Source organism: Diadema setosum, chromosome 15 (genome assembly GCF_964275005.1).
Source record: "Diadema setosum chromosome 15, eeDiaSeto1, whole genome shotgun sequence".
NCBI classification, from domain to species: domain Eukaryota; kingdom Metazoa; phylum Echinodermata; class Echinoidea; order Diadematoida; family Diadematidae; genus Diadema; species Diadema setosum.
Window position 1 is genome coordinate 8,986,476 of NC_092699.1, and position 7,831 is coordinate 8,994,306.

Genomic DNA, 7,831 nt, shown 5'->3' on the forward strand with positions numbered 1-7,831 from the left:
AATTCGGTGCTTATTTACGTCGATGTAGGGCAATTTGTCAATCAGTTGCAATGAAAACATATCGACGGAAGAATTTCATGAATTTGAATAATAAAGCAGTACCCGCTGCATGCTATAAGGATTAGAACCAACACTTGCTGTCGGGCCAAAGCTCGGTGGTCCAGTGGAGATGACGCCTGTCCGGTGATCAGGAGGTCGTAGGTTCGAATCCTGCTCGAGTATGTACGCCCACTATCATGGCTACTACTAAAACACTGATCAATTCGGTGCTTATTTACGTCGATGTAAGGCAATTTGTCAATCAGTTGCAATGAAAACATCTCGACGGAAGAATTTCATGAATTTGAAAAAACTTCCCATATTCTTTAATTTAAGGGCGTTGAGTTAGTTCAGTGTGTAGCGCGTGTTCCTCATGATCGCAAGGACCCCGGTTCAACTCACGGATCCCACTGAGCAATGTTGTGTGTAATCATATCGTCCCCTCTAGTACGGAAAGAGGCAAAACACTCTGTCCCCCGGATAAGACATACAATGGAGGTCCCGTGTGTGAGACAGTCCCAATTCATGCACGAAAAAGATCCCTCTCGATTTATCGCAAAGAGCAGAGTGTTTAACCCGCCGAAGTGGTCCCGCCTTACATCCATATGGACATTAAGGAAGACTAGCTATTGCAGCTGAATATGGGCTATCCAGCCATCTTCTGAGATGGAAATGAAGCAAACAAAACTCCATCAAAATGGACGAACTTAAACCAACAAGTTAAACAGAAAATCGAGATGACTTCGCGAAATGAACGTTTGTCTCAGAAAAGGCAAGGAAAAGGAAACACTTCATTTATACTTTTATTTCCATTCTACAGAAACCACGATGGCAGCTCTAACCTTAATGCGGAACAAATCAACTGAAGCACCAGGTAGGTTTTCTGTTCGTTATTTTTATAATTATTAATGTAATTATTACTATTATTATTAACACTCTAAGAGTTGATAGTAATGATAAGAAGAGAATAACAACAATGATAACAGTAAAAATGAAGAATAAAACATGATCAAAATTTTATGATACAATATTATAACATAGCATGATATACTGTAATATGATACAATATGACATAATTCAAATATGATATAAAATTACACTGAGGTGCTCCCGCCTTACATCCATCTGGACTCTATTAGGAAGACCAACTATTGCAGCTGAAGATGGGCTATCCAGCCATCTTCTCAGATGGAAATGAAACAAACAAAACTCCATCAAAATGAACTTAGACCAACAAGAAAACCAACAGAAAATCGCGATGAATTCGGGAAATCAACGTCTATCTTCAAGAAGGCATGCAAAACACACACTTCATGTTTACTTTAATGTCGAATCTACCGAAACCACGATGGCAGCTCTAACTTTAATGCAGAACGAATTAACTGAAGCAACAAGTAGGTTTTTGATTCGTCATTCTAATCATTTTTAAGTCATTGATATGAATTATAACGCTGTAAATGGATATTCATGATAAGAATCGATATAACAACAATGATACAATTTTGCAAAAATATGACATAATATGCTGAAATACGTAATATTATATGACATCATTGTAATATGACATAACATGATATGATAAAAAAATAACATAAACAACAATATGATAAAATACAACATTGAAGTGCTCCCACCTTACGTAAAACTGGACCCAATGAAAACCAGCTTTAACTGCAGCTGAATATGGGCTATCCAGAAATCTTCTGAGATGGAAATGAAACAAACAAAACTCGATCAAAATGAATGAACTTTATAAACCAATAAGTTAAACAAAAAACAATATGTGATTAGTTTACGAAATGAACATTTCTCTCGGAAAAGGCAAACAAAAGGACACATTTTACGTCTAGTTTAATTTACATTCTACAGACATCACGATGACAGATCTAACCACAATGCAGAACGAATCAACTGAAACACCAGGTATAGGTTTTCCGTTCGTCATTATTATCATTATTAATGTCATCATTGTAAATAATAACGTTGTTAATTGATGATCATGACAAGAATAGAAAAAAACAACAAAGATAACAATAAGAAATACGATGTAACATGCTGAAATATGTAGCATGTTATAATACAATATGATATCTTATGCCGTAATATGATATAATATAACATTGAAGTGGTCCGACCTTACATCCATCTGGACCCCAAAGAAGACCACTTATCGCAGCTGAATATGGGCTATCCAGCCACCTTCTCAGATGAAAATGAAACAAATTAAACTCCATCAAACGGAATGAACTTCATAAACCAACAAGAAAAACGAAATCGAGGTGAATTCGCGAAATGAACGTTTCTCTCAGAAAATGGAAGCAAAAAGACACACTTTATATTTAGTTTAATTTCCAATTTACAGAAACCACGATGACAATTCTAACTACAATGCGGAACGAATCAACTGAAACACCAGGTATGTTTTCCGTTCGTTATTATTATTGTCATTATTAATGTCATTATCTTGATTATTATGAATAATAATGCTGTAAAATTATTTATCATGATAAGGATAATATAACAAAAATCAAACCAATAAAATGGGGAAAAAAAACACACGATATAACATGGTATGATATACCGTAATATGATATGATACAATATAACATAATTCAAACATGATATGTAATATGATATTAAAATGATCCCGCCTTACATCCATTTGGACCTCAAATCCAGCCATCTTCTCAAATGGAAATGAAAGAAACAAAATTCCATGACAGGGAATAAACTTAAACCAACAAGTTAGACAGAATATCACGATAAATTTGTGAAATGAACGTCTCTCTCAGAAAAGACAAACAAAAGGACACATTTCATGTTCAGTTTAATTTCCAATCTACAGAAACCACGATGGCAGTTCTAGCCACTATGCCGAATGAATCAACTGAAGCATCACGTAGGTTTTCTGTTCGTCAATATTTATTATGAATAATAACTCTGTAAATTGATAATCATGATAAATATGAACATAACAACGATAATAAAAATTAAAAATACAAAATAACATGATAAAATATGTAATATGATATGATAAAGCATAACATATCATGCTGTAGTATGAAACAATATAGCATAATTCAAATATGATATGATATAACATTGAAGTGGTCAACCTTACATCCATCTGGATCCAAAAGAAGACTACCCATTCATAACTGCAGCTGAATATGGGCTATCCAGAAATCTTCTGAGATGGAAATGAAACAAACAAAACTCGATCAAAATGAATGAACTTCTTAAACCGGAAAATAGAAAATCGCGAAGAATTCGGGAAATGAACGTCTCTCTCGGAAAAGTCAAACAAAAGGACACATTTCATGTTTAGTTTAATTTCCAATCTACAGAAACCACGATGGCAGTTCCAACCACAATGCAAAACGAATCAACCAAAGCACCAGGTAGGTTTTCCATTCGTTATTGTTATCATTATCAAATGTCACTATAATGAATAATAATACTGTGAGCTATTAATCATGATAGGAATGATATAACAACAGTCAAAACAATAAAAATAAAAAGAAAACGATATAACATGATCAATTATGCAATATAATCATAATAATAACATGGTATGATATACCGTAATATGATACAATATAACATAATCAAAACATGATATAATGTGATATAATATTGAAGTGATCCCGCCTTACATCCATCGGGAAACCGAGGAAGACCACCTATTGCAGCTGAACATCTTCAGCTGAACATCATATACAGCCATCTTCTCAGATGGAAATGAAACAAACAACATTCTATGAAAGAGAATAAACTTAAACCAACAAGTTAAACAGAAATCGAGATGAATTCGGAAAATCAACGTTTCTCTCAGAAAAGGCAAACAAAAGGACACATTTCATGTTCAGTTTAATTTCCTTTCTACAGAAATCACGATGGCAGTTCTAACCACAATGCCTAATGAATCAACTGAAGCACTAGGTAGGTTTTCCGTTCGTCATTATTATCATCATCATATGTCATTATTATGGAAAATAACGCTGTAAATTGATTATCATGATAAAAATAAAAATAACAGCAGTGATAACAATAAAAACGGTAATATAGTCTAACATGATAGAACTAAAATTAATATGTAAATAACAAAATAATATGATGTTTTACAATACAACATAGCACAATACATTATAATAATTATAATGATGATTATTATATTATATGATAGAGTGAAATTGTTATTTCAATATAATGTAAAGAAGGGGTAATGCTAAAATATCTTACGCCCAGAAATGATGAATTTGAATCTGTGCAACAGCAATTTCTGAAATTAACAAACTCAAGGCAATGTAAAGTATACTTTCCATAGTCTTTGATTTTACTCCATCAAACGGAACAAACTTAAACATACGAATCTAACGGAAAAAGATAATGAAATAATATGAGAATAAATCTTTCACAAAACACGTAAGACCCTTATACAAATTGTAGACTTTGTCAGGCCTACTGGCGAAAAAACAACTCGCGTCCATGCATGTAATGTCCAAAAAACATGCCTAGCTTATTCCAACTATCATTATGACGAGATGCGGCTGAAACACAAATGACCTTTTCGCGAAAAAAAAAATACAAGGGAATCTATGATTTTATAGATTCAAAGTGTTAACTAACGTGCCGCCTTTATATTCATTACTGCAGACACCTTGAAAATTATCGTAGCAGTAACAGCAACAACAAGTGGTGTCCTCTTGATCGCGATTGTCATATTACTGGCCTGGACATGCAGACATAGTCGTAGGACGCCGACGGATAAAAGATCTGAAGTAAACCATCTAGCGGAACCTTTTACTGAGATAACGGAGAACAACTATGGGGCTGATGGAGAGGTGCGAAAATTTCTCTGAAAATCAGAGTGTGTTAACCCAAGAAACAGTGGGGGACTGTGGCATAGTAGATAAGACTCCCTACTTTCAATCGGAAGACCCCAGTTCAAATCCAGTTTGGCGGTTACGTCCCTTGAGAAAATCTTTTTATCAACTCATTCCATATAATGCAGAGTCATGATTTTCTTGTGTCATATCCTAAAAGACTAGATTTTGTTTGTGTGTGTGGGTTTTTTTGTGTGTGTGTGTGTTGCTGGTTGGGATGAGCGTCTCCGGAATTTTTCAATATAATCTCGCAGAAGCTTGCAGGAGAACATCAACAATATTGTTACATGGTTTGTAAACATAGACCTTTCAAACATTAAAAAAAAAAACACCATAGAATACACATTCAATCATTATAACTCTAATGAGGTACCGTAGTACGCATGAAATTTGTAATACATCACGTGTCCTCCATTCTTAAACGCACTATGCAAAACTGACGTTTCTACATATCTCGTTGGACTATGGCGAATTTAAATACTCATTGTACATTTTGTTCTGTTTGTTTGTCTGTTTGTTTGTTTCTTTCTTTCTTTCTTTCTTTCTTTCTTTGTTTCTTTTGCTGCCTTGTGGGGATTTTCATGATTTCTTTTGATATGAATTTTGCCCTTCACGCTTAATCGTACTTATGCATTTCAACTGAATTGTATTCATCAGATTCTTTTCCCATGGAGGGAGCGATCGGCTGAAGCAATGAACGACTACACGTTTGGTCCCGAGACCGGAGGGCGAAACGTATTTCCAACGCCGGATTACACGGATGACTTTGGAAGACAAGTGCCAATCCCGCAGGCCAGGGGCAGGGACAACAGTCCCAATGACCACGGCTCTTGGGAAGATGCCGGACCGCTGGATGAAGTCGTCTTTACGTACAATGTCGGATATCGCATTGACGACAACAACGAATAAATTTAGATCGAACAGGCCGTGCACGTATTTTCGCAACAGTCGTATTGAAATAGAGGATGAATAGGTCTTATTTTTTATTTACACCGCAGAGTGCTTTCTTAGACATGTTACAGAGCTGAATTCAGGTTTGTTTGTTTTTTTCTGCAGCTTACGAAAAAAAAAGTGAAAAACTTTCTTGTATTCTATCTCTATGCAATCCATCTCTCCTATTTTTTTTCTATAATTATCTTATGTATTGTGCACGAGGGCTCATTGCAAATCAAGCGATGCTTAAGCTGTAGCCCACCTGTATTATTAATTGTATCACCTTCTATCATGTTTTGTTGTACACATTGTAAAGGCAATGAAGAAACTGCATAGCTGTATATTGTAAAGGCAATGAAAAACTTTGTTAACAACTAATGTTATACATAAACATTAGTTGTTAACAAAGTTTTTCATTGCCTTTACAATATACAGCTATGCAGTTTCTTCATTGCCTTTACAATGTGTACAACAAAATATGATAGAAGGTGATACAATTGATAATACAGGTGGGCTACAGCTTGTTGGTGCCATGACATAGCACCAACAATGCATATGTATATGTGTATGCATCTGCTTGTGCATTGATTATACATGAACCAATCAAAATCGAAGTAATACTCTAAATTATTGATACGTTCGAAAGGCTATTTTTATCGGATGAGCATTTTTTGGACAAGTCAAATTCACACAAAAAGCTTAAAAAAGGCTTTAACATAATATATTCCATTTTCCTGATAAAAAAATGGCAGTGACAATTGAATTGGGAAAAAAAAATGGCAGTGACAATTGAATTGGGTAAAAAAAAAAATGGCACTTGTTACAAGAAGACAGTGTATATGTATATGTATATATATATATATATATATATATATATATATATATATATATATATATTCATATTACGATGGTCAAGGAATTTCGTTTTCCAGGAGGACATATATAAGCTGGTGAGACATTCAAAAATAATGTTGTTGGATTTTGTTTTTGTGTTTGCTTTGTGTTTGTTTGTTTGTTTGTTTGTTGTTTTTTTTTTTACATGGTTTGTTACACTATACGTGTCTGGAATTAACCATACTCAGTAATGAGAATTCACCCGAATAAGCTAAAACAAGAAGAGAAAGACACATGTTACCCTTGTTTAAAATGAAAGCAAAGTCGTTTTGGGTTATTATGATTTCAATGGCACTGTGAGGCATTGTATTGGTGCAATGCGTGACGTGAAAATTTGGTACTGTCATACTTTATCAATACTGACAGAAATTATTCTCAACATAGGATTAGCATTATGTCGTTTTCATACGCTGAAAGAATATTGACAATAAAATTAGAATAGTCATTAGAAAATAAGAATTATACGGATAAGAAGATTGTGTGTCAATATACGGGAAAGTAGACGTAAAGTAATTTTGAGCATTTTTTGTTAAGTATAAAGCATACCTAAGTCCACTGATTTAGGGGAAAACTCATTCTATTTTTACCCAGAGACAATGAACATTTTGGTTGGCCTTCCAAACTAAATGTTAGTTATAAATATTGTTTGTTTATCACAGCCGTTATCCCTGTGAGTTCAATTCAAAGGGATGGTACGGTATAGGTGGAGATGGGAATTGGGCTTTTAACTTTTTGCGAGCTGCCAAGAAAACACTTATGAAATAGTACAGAGCATGCCATTTTAAGAGGAATGCGAACTTTTTGGATGAAAATTGGGTTTGGAATGACTGACACATCCAAAAGAGAGAGAGAGAGAGAGAGAACAAAGTAAAACAAAGCGATGGTAATAAAATGTGAGTCCCACGCTTTATTAGAATCGCTCTGTTTGGGATATCTCAGCCATTTCAAAACCAATTTTCATCAAATAAATGTTGAATTCCTCATGGAATTACATGTTCTTTCATATTTCATAAAAAGGTTTCTCATTATCCCACAAAAAAAGAAATTATAAACCTGGAATTAGGTCTCAACCAAAACTA